The sequence below is a fragment of the Onychostruthus taczanowskii genome, unplaced genomic scaffold (assembly GCF_017590055.1).
Source record: "Onychostruthus taczanowskii isolate IOZ18803 unplaced genomic scaffold, ASM1759005v1 scaffold83, whole genome shotgun sequence".
Taxonomy (NCBI): Eukaryota; Metazoa; Chordata; class Aves; order Passeriformes; family Passeridae; genus Onychostruthus; species Onychostruthus taczanowskii.
In genome coordinates, this window is record NW_024506221.1 from 2,551,193 (window position 1) to 2,566,534 (window position 15,342).

Below are 15,342 nucleotides of genomic sequence, written 5' to 3' on the forward strand. Positions count from 1 at the left end.
TGAAATCATACCCTTCTCAGTGGTATCCAGAGACAGGAAGAAAGAAGCACAAGTTGCATTTCTACTTGAAATTGTGAAGGTTGTTTTTCTTATTTCTGTGTAGGTGATCAAACACTGGATCAGATTGCCCAAAAAGGAGTGTTGACTTTGTATCTTTGGGGGTATTCAAAACATACTAGACATGGCTTTGAGCAATCTGCCCTACAGGACCCTGCTCTGAGAAAAGGGGAAAAGTTGGTCTTTATAGGTGCTGTCCACTTTCAGGTATTCTGTGAGTCTGTAATTTTGCTGTGGAAGAGGTACTTCAGGCTTCCTCTCCTACCTGTGGGGCTGAGATGACATCCTTTTATGCTCGCTTGGGCTAATACTTTAATGAGTACTTCATCAGGACCAGACACACTAAATCTATCTTCCCTTTCAGATTTTGCTCTGGTATTGCAACTATGAAAGAAAATACACCTCTGCCTGTACCTGACTTTCAATAAATTGTAATTTTTCATCAAATTTAAATTTCAAAATGTCCAGGTAGCAACCATTTTCTGACTCAGAGCATACCTTTTGAGTTACATGCTGTGAAACATTTCTACCTCTGGATTACTTCTCTATGTGTTTACATTCTTCCTGTGATCTCATGAGATTTACAAATGCTTTTCTGCTCATCCATTTCTGAGGAGCTGAAGGGGAGTGCTGTGAGAGCTGCCTTCAGTTTGAGCAGATGACATGGTGGAGACAGACATCAGAGATGCTGTTCCTGCAGACACAGTAGGCTGTGGCCATTTAAAAGCAGCTGGTCACATTGCAGGTAACTGCCCTAATGCTGGAGCACAGGCTGATGCAGCATTCAAACCCTTATGAGGCCTTTCTCTAAAGCAAAATAGATTTTTCTTGATGGATTTTAAAAGCACTTTGTAGTAAATAAGTTATAGGATTACACTGACAAGCTGAGATCCTGCAAAGTGCCCCACTGTTCTCTGAAAGACAGACCAGCACCTCAGGGAGCCAGGAACTGTCACTGGTCACCAGAGAGAAGAGGCCACTGCCTGCCCCTCCACTTTGCCCCATGAGGAAGCCCCTCATAGACTGCAGTGAGATCTTCCCTCAATCTTCTCTTCCCCAGGCTCAACAGACCAAGTGAACTCAGCTGCTCCTCACAGTTTCCCCTTCAGACCCTTCACCATCCTTGTGGCCCTTGTTTGGATGCTCCCCAATAATTTAACATCTTTTTTATATTGTGGCACTTAACTGGGTTGAGAATTGACTGGCAGAGCTCAGAGGGTTGTGATCAGCAGGGCAGAGTGCAGTTGGAGGTCTGTAGTCAGCTGTGCTCCCGAGGGCTCAGTACTGGGTCCGTCTTGTTCAGCTTATTGATCAAGTGACCTGGATGAAGGGACAAGTTGATGAGATGATGAGGTGACAGGCACAGGGCTGGGAGGAGTGGCTGATGCTCCAGGAGGCTGTGTGAGAGTTGTGTGGAGAGGAACCTCAGGAAGTTCCACAAAGGCAAATTTGCAGGGTCCTGCTGCTGGGGAAGAATAAACCCATGCACCAGTACTGGGACCTGGCCTGATGGAAAACCACTCTGCAGAAAAGAAGAGAGTCCTGGTGTGCCCTTGCAGCCAGAAAGGCCAGTGGGTATCCTGGAATGCATTACAAAGAGTGTGACCAGCCAGTAAAGGGAAGTGATCCTGGCCCCTCTACTTTACCCTGGTGAGGCTGTGTCTGGAGAATTGTGTCCAGCCCCAGTTCAAGAAAAGCAGGGAGCTGGAGAGGATGTAGAAAAGGGCTCGGAAGATGATTGGAGGACTGCTGCATCTCTTGTATGAGGAAGACAGGCCCTTCAAACCCCTTCCCTTTGACCAGAAGGACTGATGAGCCCACTTCCAGGGCTCTATAATCCTTCTTGGTACTCTTCAGACTGCTCCTGTCTGTATCACTGCCACCCATGTAAAACAACAGCACGGAGTAATAAGTGGTCTTTAGGAGGCTTAGTAGTCTCCAGCTGGCACCCCTGACATGATCCCCCAATAAACAGCGCATCTCTCTAGAGAGAACGTCAAGTCAGCACATGGGTGCCTCTGCTTCTTCCAGAAGAGACTCCCCCACCACTCTCACCTGTCACCTTTTCCACACTGTGCTGGGTGTTATATGGCCATACCAGCCTGCTTTACTGGTGGTTGTACAGCAAGCAGACCAGGCAGCCCCGCTCAGCCCCAGCATGTCTCCTGATATGATGTGTCTTCAGTCTGCAGAGCAGTAAAATGGGTCAGTAAGGGCATCTCATGCAGTGCATGAAGGATCCTCCTCCTGCTGGTCCTTGCACTGCAGTCTTCTGTTCCTCTGTGTTATTGGTCTCCTCCCTTCTCTGCATGATGGTGGGGGAGTTTTGGGCTGTCTGGCTGTGGACTGTGGGCACACTGCAAAGTGCATTTAGAGCCAGCTATCTAATTCCAGCTCCACTTCCCCAATGTTATGCCACTGTTGCTTCCAGAGGCCATGATATGCTCCCCTCACTAACATTTGGAGACACCAACTGACTGTACTTGGTAGACGGCTTCTAAAATTAATTTACATTTATTTCAGACATTTTTGGGTTAAAAAATGGTTAATGCATTATTTTTTTTCCTCAGAAATACATACATTTTAGGAAATTATTTGTGCCAAGACCACGCTGTTTCTTTCAAGTCTGTTATCTTGCCTCAGGCAGTGCCATACTCTTAATTTTGCTAGCAGCATTCAGCTCTGAGGTGGAAGCTATTCCTGAGGGCAGTTTTGAAAAGCAGAACACCTTCCCCACAAGTTCAGTGGATGGAAATCTTCAGTAAAGGTGTCAGTAAGCTGTGTGTTGCCTCCATAGACACAATATAGCCTGTTTACAGACCCAAGGCTGCACTTGGACTCTGTCATACATAGCAGTGCAATCTCATAGTGTTGGACCATCAACACTGCTGCAGCACGGCTTGTAGCACTGCATGGCTACAAGCCACTGCAGTGGGGTCAGAGCCTGAACTTGCAGTGTCAGCAACTCCCTGCTAATTTACTCTCACCCTTGGTGGAGTTAAAAGAGCATCCTCTGTGAAAAATGGGGCACTGTGTGTCCCCAGAGAGCAGGAGTGTGCTGAGAAGCATCACTGAGGCAGTGCTATTTCACATCTGCTGTCCACTCATGACATCACATTTTTCTGATGTGTGATCACACATCTGTTATGTCTTGATGTCTTGATGTCTGTTTTCTGTGTTGGCACTTGCACTGCACAGGCACACAGCCTAGACTGTCCTGCTTGTTTCTATCACCTGGTCCATTTCTGTATGTTCATATCAGGATTCTGTAGCATTTTAATCAAATAATACTTCCTAATATTTTAGTTGCATATATTTTCACATGGCTTGACTCTGCCAAGTTTAAGCAGGTCCTAGCTACCAGCATGCCTCAGTAGCTTTATGAGTCCCAGGAAAGAGTGAAAAAAGGAATTGGGGATAGGCATTTCAATGTCTCTGTTTCTGTAATTCATATCTAAATACATACATGATGCTGCTGTAATGGAATTAATACCAATTAAATTGGTATTAATTATTTTTCTGTGTCAATAAATCTTTATTTATGACTGTCATATTAATAAGCAGCTTGGTAACTGTAAACCAGCTGCATACTTAGCAGCATTACCTAATAAACTCAGAATGCTGAACTCTGAATTATTAAAAAAAAATGAAGTAAAAAAGGCATCTTAAAAATAAAAAAGAAAATGCAAAAGATCTTTCTTGGGTGGTGAAATAAATTTGTTTGAAAATTTAGCCAGGAATGCTCTTAAAATCTGATTCTTACTGTAAAAAGGGTTGTGGGATCTTATTCTACTATGATGAATTTATGTATTTAAGTTAGAACAGTAAAGGATATATGTCTACACTGGGATCTTAAGTAAGATTTCTGTGACTTTGACACGTACTGGTTCTATAATATATTACAATTGCCTCCATTTTTTGCATTAGAGGTTCACTTTTCACTGCAGTAACAATGACTCCCTGATATAAAAAAAATTGATTAGCGGTCAAGAAATTATTCTAGGTGTTGGCAATAGGTAGGCCTTTGGAATCCACTTAGATGTTTCCTGGACAAAAATGGATTGTTAATGAATATTGTAAAATAAAATGTGGCTGCTTTAAAATTTTTGAAATTATAAATTAAAAAAAATATATAAAAAAAGAATGGCCTTCTTTAATAGTGAGATTGTAAAACTGGAGCAGACAACAGACAGGGAACTACTTTCAGGACACTGCTGGAGGGAGGCAGTGGGAAGGTAGTGAGTTACCAGCATTACTGGTGGCTGAGATGCTGCTTCCCTTGAGCTTGGTCTACAGTCAAAGGAAAATTTCCACTGATTTCAATAGACTGCACATCCGGTCCCCTTTTAACAAGCTATTGGGTTTTTTAATTTACCATATGTCTCTTAATAACCAGATCACTACTAATAAAGCTCAGAAATTATATTAGGAATTCAACCGTGAAATTAGATGCAACCAGCTAAGTCAGAAGTAGAACAACAATTAACAAAATATTGGTAAATCTCAGAGAATCTTGTAATACCTTTATACACTGCCAAGAGCACAGGATCTTAATTTCTTTTTATTAAATGCCTCTTGTGGGTAAACAATTAAACAGCACCAGCAATTCCTTTACTCCAGCTGGCATTGTGATGATGAGAATCCTTGGGCAACTGACATCTGATTTCAGTGCCATCCGACTGTAAATAAATTGTGAAGCCTTTCTACATATCTGGTAATAGACAGTCATCTCTATGTAGGCACATATGCAGATTGTGTGAGCTTTGCCCCTAATATAATATAGTTTCAGCCAGACAAGGAAGAGTGTGGGGAAAAAAATAGTTTGTGAGAAGTTTGAAATTACATTTCAGGGTTTCTTTTTGGGCCAGTAATAACACTTAAATTTCTGAGTGTCAGAGTGAGAATATTCCCAGCATCAAGGCAGGGTTTTTTGCCTTTCCCTGCCCACATTTCACTCACACTTCCTTGAACAAGGAAGACAGATTGAAAAGCTTTGTCATATACAGATGCAAAACTACAGGTACAAGTTAAAATTTTCTGTATTAATTTCAAATGTTCATTCAAAGTTGCCTATTAATTTTGCATGAGGATTTGCTGAAGCTTCCATTGCCTTTGTTCCTTCTTCAGTCATTAACATTCTGTATGTCAGTTAGAATTACAGGGTTTGAAACAAATGTTTGATTTCTATCACATGTGATTGTTACACAGCTACAACTCTCTAGGCTTTTCTGATCTCCAAGTACTTGCCTACTTATGAGATTCTGGTTGCTTGGGAATGACATTTCCCTGAAATGTAGATGTTAAATTTAAAAGCCCAAATAAATAGAAGTCTGGGCAATGAAAGGTTATTTACAGGAGGTGAGGTGGTCACATTCAGACTTCGTGTTTCTGTTGGAAATACTTCAAGCACACTTTTTTGATATGCTTTATTCTTGTATACACTTGGAAACCATGCTGTGGATTGGCTGAGAAAATAGGATATTCATTGGCATTCATTTCATTAGCAACGCAAATCGCTTTAAGTAGCATATTTTGGCAGTGTCCATTGAAAAATGCTGCTCATTACCTGAGAAAGAGACAAGCACTCTAGGACACACTGCACACTATCAAATTTTCAGGCTGTCCTTCGCAGTATTCACCTTGACAGGGCTCCCTCGTACAACACATGGCGAGTTAGGTGCCCACAAAAATGCTTGTGACTAAGCAGAGAAAGGCCTGACTCAGAAGCAAAATTTCAATGAAAACTGAGAGCCAAGGGAGCCAAAACTGTCCTTGGAGGAAGTGATGCTGAGCCCATGGCTCTTTCTAGGCCAGAGAGAAGCAATTTCCTCCATTGGGAATTCAGGGCCGAGAACCTCATCTGGTGCCTAAACAAAGCCAGGCCTTCCTTTCTGGCTGGGAGCTAGGGATTTTTGCCATTTTGATAAATGAATAAATAATCATCTGGAATTTAAAGGACTGAAACTCAAATACCCACTTAAACTGGGCATAGATGTGACACATATGTCCTGAGTACCTCTATCAGCAGAATATTGCATAGGGAGACTTTTCTTTACAGTTCCAGGTAAAACTGCTCCAATGTGTTTTTCTCACAGCCTGCTGGACATTTTCTAAGTAGGTGGTATTAAGAACAGCCTGAATTAAAATTTCAGTGCAATGGAAGCTTAGAATCTTCACATGTCCGAAGTGTGCAACCACATTGCAGACCTTCCAGGGCTTTAGACTGAATTGGACACACAACATAGCTGTTTAGTCACAGTTCATATTAGATATGGATTTTTCCATCAGCAGGAATTCCTTCTTTCATAAGGTAGGTGAAGGAGCAGAGTAGGTATCTGCTTAATAGCTGATGGCCTCATGGTGTAATTTCCAGGGCTGCTGGAAATACCATCCAAGTCTGTGTAGGACCTGCACACCTCCTGTACTCCCCTAGGGCATCTAACTGCATCTTCTGTCACAGCTCAGAAGTCAAAATTAACTTTAACACATTCTTTTTCTTCTGCTTGAATCATTGCCAGTTGATTACATTTTATCCCTGTGCTTTTTTCATATGATCTCTGATCAACCATTGCCATTTATGTGTGGTGCAGCATCTATTAGTGGATGCCAGACTCTTCAGTACTGAGGTAGTTTTTTAGTTTTACATTTTGCATGTCCCATTTTCTGTGTCAAGAATACATTTTGTTGTAATGATGCTAGAAATCCTAGATTCAAAATGACAGTTGTCAAAAATCAGGCATTTTTTCTGATTCCGAAGCTTCAATTAAGCATATTAATGGAAAATAATTACTTCATTAGGCATTCAAAGATTTTACCCTCCTTGGCTATGTAAGACAATACTCTCTAATCAAGGCCTGCAGTCTGTGTTTTATTATCACATGCCTGAGCCAACCATTGCTTGTCACTCTCTATTTGTGACAATTTATACACTCCAATGATGAGTAAGGTGCATCCTTGCTGTTTGTTTGTTTTGTTGTCTTGTTGGTTTTTTTCTTTCATTTTTTCATCTTACTAGTCCTTGGTAATTTCCTGATAATTTATGATTTTCTGTCTGCATTACCCCTTTAAGTTTTTTGGTCAGGTGCTGTGTGTGCTGCATGAACAGGCTTTTCATAGAAGGTTTTAATAACTCTAAATATGCAGTGTTAAATTTTGATTGCTGTGTGTTATCACATTTTTAACATTTGAGATCCCTGCAACTCTAAAACCCAGCATTTTCTGAAAGATGTATCTATTTCCAGTTCAGGTACAGAATTTGTTTGTCTTCAGTGCTCTTTTGCTGAGTACCTCAGGGTGAAAGCATCTCCTTCAATAGCCCTCATTTAACTAGTCATCAAAATAAAGCAAACTGCAGGGGAGAAGAAAGACACATTCCATTTCTGTCCTTAGTTAGTTATTGGTTTAGTTATTCCTGTTCACTGTGTGACTAGCAAGTGTATGGCTATCTCCTGAGTTTGCATTTGCAATGCTTAGTTCATCAGTCTCTGCTTCCTAAAGTTTTTTGGGGACCAAAACAGGTGTTTTGGTAATAAAGCTCTAAATTATTTGAGGACAAGTTCTTTAGACAATGAAATAGTGATTTGACAGGCTCTGTGTTTCTTGCTCCATTATGCATATGAGAAGTAGCTATTTATCTTCCAGGAGTATTTTCCAAGTCTTGAGGAAAAAATTAGCACTTATGATGGTTTATGGCATTAATTCTTTAATAACATGTTCTAATTCCCATATATTTTCTGCAGCCTCAATTTTGTCTTATCATTCCTGCATAAACATATATCAGCTTTCCTCTCTGGTACATCTAAACAGATGGCAAGTATTTACTAGAAAACTCAAATAATTAACAAATCGTCACTTTTTTTAAATTTTTTTTTTATGATGAAGTTAATTTTGAATTTCCTTGCATTTTCCTTGTGTCTCTTTCCAGAATTTTTACTGATTTACTGCCAGTAGAACTGATGTGATCAAGGCCATCTAACAGAGCTTTAACTTTCTAACAGTTGGTGCCTGTTTTCAGTCCACATGAGATTAAAAGGACCACTGCAGGTCCTAAAACAGTTTTAAAGTTGACTGAGGAAGTAATGCCCACAAAAGAAATAAAAGAGCTACACTTATATATTTTTATTCCTCAGTTGCAGTCTTAGGAACATAAATTTTTTGTTTACATTATTTTGAATTGAGTAAGAACTGTGCACCTTTAAGCAGGACAGCATCCAAATAATTCTAATTCTAACATTTGTCCTGGGAATATTAAAAAGGGTCATCATTCATATTTTCTTACATAGTAATATGTCAAGTCATGCAACTGTTAACAGTTAATGACAAAAGTAATTCGAGTAGTGAAAGGAGCAAATGTTACTCCTACCTTGAAAAGGGCAAGGAGGATCCTCCTGGGAACTTCAGGCAACTCAGTCTCACCTTGATACCTTGGGACAGTGATGGAGCAGCTAATCCTGCAAAAACCTGCCAGGCACAGGTAGGACAATAAAGTTTTCAGGACTGATTAACAAGGAATCACAAATGGGACGTCAGGCTGCACCAATCCAATAACCTACACTGAAATGACTGACTTGGGGAGAGCAATGCCTTCTGCCTACCTGGATGCCCAGGGTACCAACACATACATTTTCACAATGGTTTTTAATAATAAACTCTTAGCAGTGGCTTCAACATTTATAAAACCAATTTACAGTTCTTTAGTGTCAGATTAAAAGTAAGAATGCAATTTGGATATTTTTTCCAGAGGAAAAAAGACACCTAACTTTTGCATTCTATTTCTGAGCATGTGATGGTTCATATACAGTCCTAAAAAACCCCATAGGATTAGTAGTTTTCAGGAAAATTCTTAGTAAATAAAATACCACTAACTTTATTTCAAACGATTCACCAGGATTTTAATTATTAACTGAATTAAATTGAATTAAAAATGCATCTCTGTCTCACCCAGGAAGAGGCTTCAGATAAAACTGAACCTGAAATAGGGTCTAAGTGAAGTTAAAACATAATTCAGCACCAGAAGTAAAATGCCTGAAAACTATCTGATAAGTTCTTTCCTTACCTGAATTAATGAAGAATTGAGGTATAGATATTGTGCAGTATTATTCATAGTTAACTTACTCTTCTTCTAAGAGAAGTGAAAAAAGGAAATGGGGAAACTGTGCTTCCACAATGTTTTTTGGAGTCTTTGCCATTAATAGTACTTTTCTTCTCAGGATTGTTTTTTACTGAACATAAACTATTGTTTTGCAAGCTCTGCACTTTTCTTGTGTGTATTCTTTACATACAACATATATAGGACAAAGCAATCTATCGCTCTGACAGAAATTAGAGAAGATACATTTTCTTCAATGTGGGAGATATTTTTTCTTTTGTTCATGTCCGTGTCTGTCAGCTAAACTACAACAAAGTCATGTACAAGGCAATCATGAAAATAGAAGGGTTGCATTCATTGTTAGGATTGTCCTCCCTATTGAAAGGTCTACTCCTGTTTAGGAATATACATAAGAACCCAAAAGTGCCTGTCCTAGTACAATCTAAAAATATAATTTTCTTTTAATGATTTGATGGTTTTAGTGATACAAATAATATTTTATATGTACCTGCTTACTTAGTGTTAAATGCAGTTAGAAGATTCCAAAACTTATTGGTATTGAAAAAATGTGGGTTTATACTTTAATTATATAATATCTTATTTCTATCACATTTCATGCATGTCTCTTTATTTCTAAGTCTTTCCAGGTTATCTATTTCCAAATATTTATCTTTTGGTCATGTTTTTGTAGCATGTGTTTGTTTGTTTGTTTGTGTTTGCCTGTTTGTTTGTTTTGTTTGTTGTGTTTGGGGTTTTTCAGTTTGGGGTTTTCTGAGTTTTTCTGGGGAGGCTGCAAATTCTTTTCACTTATTTGAGTGTAATTTACCTTTGCATCTATTCAGGCAGGATAATTATTAGTGTTTGTGCATATCCCTGCATTGAAGAGCACAGAACTGGGAAAAATGCTAGTTCCAGTAGAACCTGTGCTTCCTTTGTTTTTGTGGTGCACACAGGCACCCTGTAATGCTGGGCAAGGCAGCCAGAAACTGCGGAGTCCATCAGTGCAGGGTGGGTGCTGTGAGCCAGGGCTGGGGACCTGCTGTCTCCAGGCACACACGAGTCTCAAGGGAAACACAGCAGAACCTGGCAACTCTTGGGCTCGTCAATACAGGAGGGATTTCGCATGGAAGTAGGAGGAATGTGTGCCCACAAACCTTGCTTGCTAGCTAAATCAGCATAGAGGAGGGCTACTGGGGTCATGGCTTTTTCCCTGTTTGTGCTCTGTTTTCTACGTTTGTGTTTGTTTCCCCCTCTTTGCGCTCACTCTGTGTCCCATTGTGGGCAGAGGGAATCAGCCTGGTGAATCCCTCCTTAGAAACATGTTTACAGCTCTGGTGGAAGTCATTTGGTGTCAGTGTTATTATAAGTACTAATGCCCTCTCTCCCCTGTTGTTTTTATTGCATCTCTCCCTGCCAACAACTTCGAGCAGCTTTAGGAATTTATCATATAAGAGAATTAGGATGAATGGGAGCCAAGCATGTGTCGGGGGGAGTGGAAAGGAGGGAAAAGGAAAGTTACTACAAGGGCTGATATAACCAGTAAAGATTTCCTCAATTTGTTCTCATTGTTACAGAAATGAAATTTTTTAATGAGCAGAGGCTCTGTAGAAGAATGATGCCTAAATATTTACAACAAAAACCTATTCTATGTCTTTATGTTTTGGTATTGCCAAATACTTTTCTAAAAGTCATACAAACCATCTATGGTGAAGATATAAGCAGCTCAGCTGATCTTCAACCTCTCTGAAGACGTCCCTATAACTTTGATTTAGCCACGCTTGGGTTTCTTTGCTTAAAATAGAAAAAAAAATTAATAATTTAATAACTGGTTGTTCTTATTTGGAAGTGCTCAGAAACAGGAACAATTTTAGTGTGGGTGCTTAAAGACATTCAGGCTAAACCCTGAACATTTTTTTCATGTCAGATGATCTGACATATCTGGAAGATGTGCTAAAACAGTAATAGTATTGAGAGCTAGGTCTGGCTTGGTAATTACTTCTATTTTCCTCTAAGAATTTACAAGTTGTGTATCCTCCCCATCCCGTGCAGTGATGGGCATTAAAAAAAAAGCTACAGAAACATGTGGCAGCTTTCACAATACAATCCAGCCCTCAAATCTGCCACCCAAATAGTCTTTTCCTGAGCATCTGGTTCATCCTGAAGATTAACAAAATAGTAAAATTTGTTTGACCAAGTGACTCACTGGAATTTTACTAAAAAAACTCCAATATTGAGCCTTTGCATTTTTCATCCCTGCAGCCTATGAACTATTGAAATTGTTAATATATTTACAAAAAAGATTAATTATAAAAAGGCTATGGGGTAGTTAACAAATTTTTTATCCAAATCCTGCATACACCTGCCATTGATATTGTACTAAGAGTCAGCAGAACAAAACCTGCAACACTGCAAATGTATTTTAGCATGCAGAACGACACATCTGGGACAGCACACACCACTGCAAAGTATCAAATGCTGTGAGACTCCTAAAAAGCAGTACTTGCAAAACTAGAAATAGAAATAGGCTGAGATCATTAAGAAGCAAAATTCTCCTAAAATAGTTATGCAAGTAGGGAAACATTACTTTTTTTGCTCACTGGACACTTATTCCTTAGTTTATTTTAATTTTTTTCAAGTACATTCATTAAGCTTTTAGTAACATTGCTGGGAATTGGTTGGTTTTTGTTTTGTCTCTGAATTGATAGTTGTTCTTATTAGGGGGAAAAAAATGAAATATGGTGCGCTTTTTTTTTTTTTTTTTTTACATTTCTAAAATGAAATCAATCATTCTTAAATTTAACTGTGTCCTTTGACCTTGCAGCTATGACCCTTTCCCGGTGACACATAAAACCCACAGGGAATGTTCAGTTATTAGGTGGTGAAATGTGGCATTGAAAAACATCAACCTTCTTACTAGAGATTGTTCTATGTATTTAATCCATGCATAATCCAGCTAGGATTAGCACTTTTTCTAATTAATTTAAATTAAATCCACAGATGTAAGGAAAGATTCATGCTGCTTAAACACATGGTAACACAGATATGTTCATAGACTGAGAAAAGCATACAGATTACTGATTACCTTCAATTTTAGAAGGTCATGATGCACTGTACTCTCCTGCTCTATGATTGTCCAAGCTAAGTGGGAATGAAAACTGGCGTGTTTTAACTTCCCCAAAGTGCCATGCAGGGAACACCAGTCTCCTGGCAGGTACAGCATTCTGCTGTGAAGAAAATCCTCCACAGAGACAAGACATGACCAGATACACATGCTTGTTTTTTGGAGAGTGCTCAGTATAGCCTTTGGGATTTAGCTGTGGTAACAGCAGCAGATTTGTTGATCCTGAAGTCTCTTCAGAGGGCTATAAGAATAAGTGTCCATTTGTGCCTCCCAAATTCTCTGGTAGCAACAGTGGGACTATTCAAAAGAGAGAATCTGCATGCCTGACCCTCTCCCCATTTCCAGAAATATTTTCAGTAAGCCACTAATAGCATATCATATACAAGTGAAGTCACCTAACCCACAAGTCTTACAAAAAAAAAATCCTGTCCTAAAATATGGCTCTGTAATACTACGAGGTTTACAAAAAAAAATAGTTCCTCTATCCATAATCTGTGATCAGATTCTGCACATTCTCATGGAGGATTCGTCAGTTGTGCTTGGGGTATTCAGTGTGTGGTGGGTATATCAACACTGGCCGGCTCCACCTGGTCTGAGATTTACTAGCCTGCTGCTTGCAGTGTACTTGAGCTTAGATGGATTACTGCATTCACTTGGTTAACTACCCCACTGAAAATTTTACAAAAACAAACATGAAATCCCTTGCAGTGGAGCTCAGCTTGTCCTTGTCCTTGTGAAGAGGCAAAGGGACTCAAGTGGACATGCTGAATTGAATGAACCATGTCAGTCCCACGGACGCAGATTTCCAGAGATATATAATGGCTCACCTCAGGTTATGTCCAGACCAAGAAATAGTTTATCCATTCATATCCAGACCAAGAAATAGTTTATCATGTCATGCATTTCCAAAACAACATTTTTCAGAAGGATTTTACATTGAGTGTATTTAACACAACTCTGCAGCCTTTGTAACAGACTACACTCAGAGAGATTGCTTTCTCAGTTGTTCAAAAGTCTTTGCTTTTTCTGTAGTGCCTTGTTCCTGATTTCATTCTCTGCTACTCAGATAAGACTTCACTTATATATTTTCACCATGATTCTGCATTTGAGGCAAGCCTACAAGTAAGTTTATAAAGCAATAATGGATCTGCAACCAAGCAGTAATGGAAGACCCTGTTAGCTCCAGACTGCTAAAGTAACGGAGCAAACACTCTTGTATTTCATTTGTCTTCACTGACAAATTCTGTGTTGTGTCACTTATACTAGAGCAAGCAAATGTTTTGAACCCTTAAAAATCTACTCTTTTTAGTACAGAGCTGCAGGTGTCTTGATCTGGTCTCTTTCTCCAAGACAAGATCAGCTATTCCTAAAGCAGCCCCCACAGAGATTTATTTTAACAGAGTCTTTAAAAAAACCATCTGGAGAGAGGGTTTCCCGAGCCTCTGTCTGCCAAGGGGTCAGTTTCCAGTGCTACCTAACTCACCCTGCTATTTTGTAGCTTGCAACCTAAACTTTCCTTGGTTAATTGTCCTATTGACAATTAAACTACTGTCCTATTTGCAGAAAATGCCCATTATCTCCCTTAATTTCATTTTGACCTTTGTTTAATAATTTCTTTTCCTCCCAAATTACTCCAGCATTTTCTATCTTGTCTTGCAGGTAATCTGTAAAATCTTTTTTTCTTCTTTTGTAGAAATATAGTCCCTGTGCAGCCAGTGTATAGTCAGTGTAAATAGACCATTTTGTGTTAATATGTCCACATCAATATTTTCTCCTAATATATCTGAAGGATGAGTTATTGCTGTTCTCTTTGCAACACTTGCTTGCTCTTTTTGCCCTTGAACAAACATTTTTCCTTAGCCAACAATTTCTAAAGGGTGTGGTCCATGGTGAATTTGGTATTAGTCACAACAGATGCAAAGTATGTGATACAAGAGACTGAGCACACATTCACAACTCTAAGATCTTCTTGGGTCCAATCAAGTCAATGCACAGGTCAGACAGTTTTTGCTCATACTGGGAGAGATGGAGGAACTGAAAAATATTGGTCATGTATTGATTCTACACTGCAGTTATTCAATAGCCAACCTATTACCCAGTTCAGAGAAATCTGGATATCACCTAAGCCTTTTGTTGCGTTTTAAATTTCTATGAAAGTTCCAGATATTTTTTATCTGACTCTCAGTGTAAGACTCCCATGTGATTGTCAGTGGGTTGACCATGATAAAATAAAAATAGAAAAAAAAAAAAAAATAAAAAAAAAAAAAAAAAACAAGAAAAAAGAAGCCTTTTATATTTTTCTCAAAATCCTTAGCACGATCAAGATTATAAAAGATTAAAATAGATTATAATAGATCTTATCTGTTCTGTGTGTATAGAGGAAAATATTACTAAGTAAACAGTGGTGAGAGTTTTTAATCATCTGTTCCACATTACTGGGCTGTGTTCCATGTCTTCTCTTTGTTTCCTCCCACTCAATAAAAGAGAATAAGGGTACCTGGCATTTGGGGAGGCTACACGTGCATGTGTACTTACCAGGTGCTGCATGGATTTAATGCTGTACCTTTGCCAGTAATTTGTAATTCTTATTGCAGTTGCATTCAGCAATTGATCCATCATCCTTTTGAGCAAACGGATGTACATCCTTGAGTCCTGGCCTTGACCATGAATGAACTGCAATTATATGTCTCCTTGTGATTCTCACAAGCCAGCCTCGATGATATTCAGGCAGTTTCAAAACATGTTTTTCTTTGGAGCATTAAAAGTAATCTCTGATTAAGCTGTTTGTTTATCTATCATAATAAATTGGTGTGTATGAGACTGCTTTGGAAGCCTGTAGCCTTTCTATCACTGGAGGATTTTAAGGACAAGTTAGAGAAACATCTGTCAGGACTGGTTAGGAATAGTTGATGTAACGCAAAGATAAAATAGGTGACCTTCTCAGTCCATTTTTTCATCTTTTTTTTTTTTTTTGTGATTTTTTAACTGGTCACTGAAAATACAGTTGGAAAGTCAGCGACTTTATTCTTCAGTGTGAATTCTTCTTCCTAAACTAAACTAAAATGCCATTGTTCAT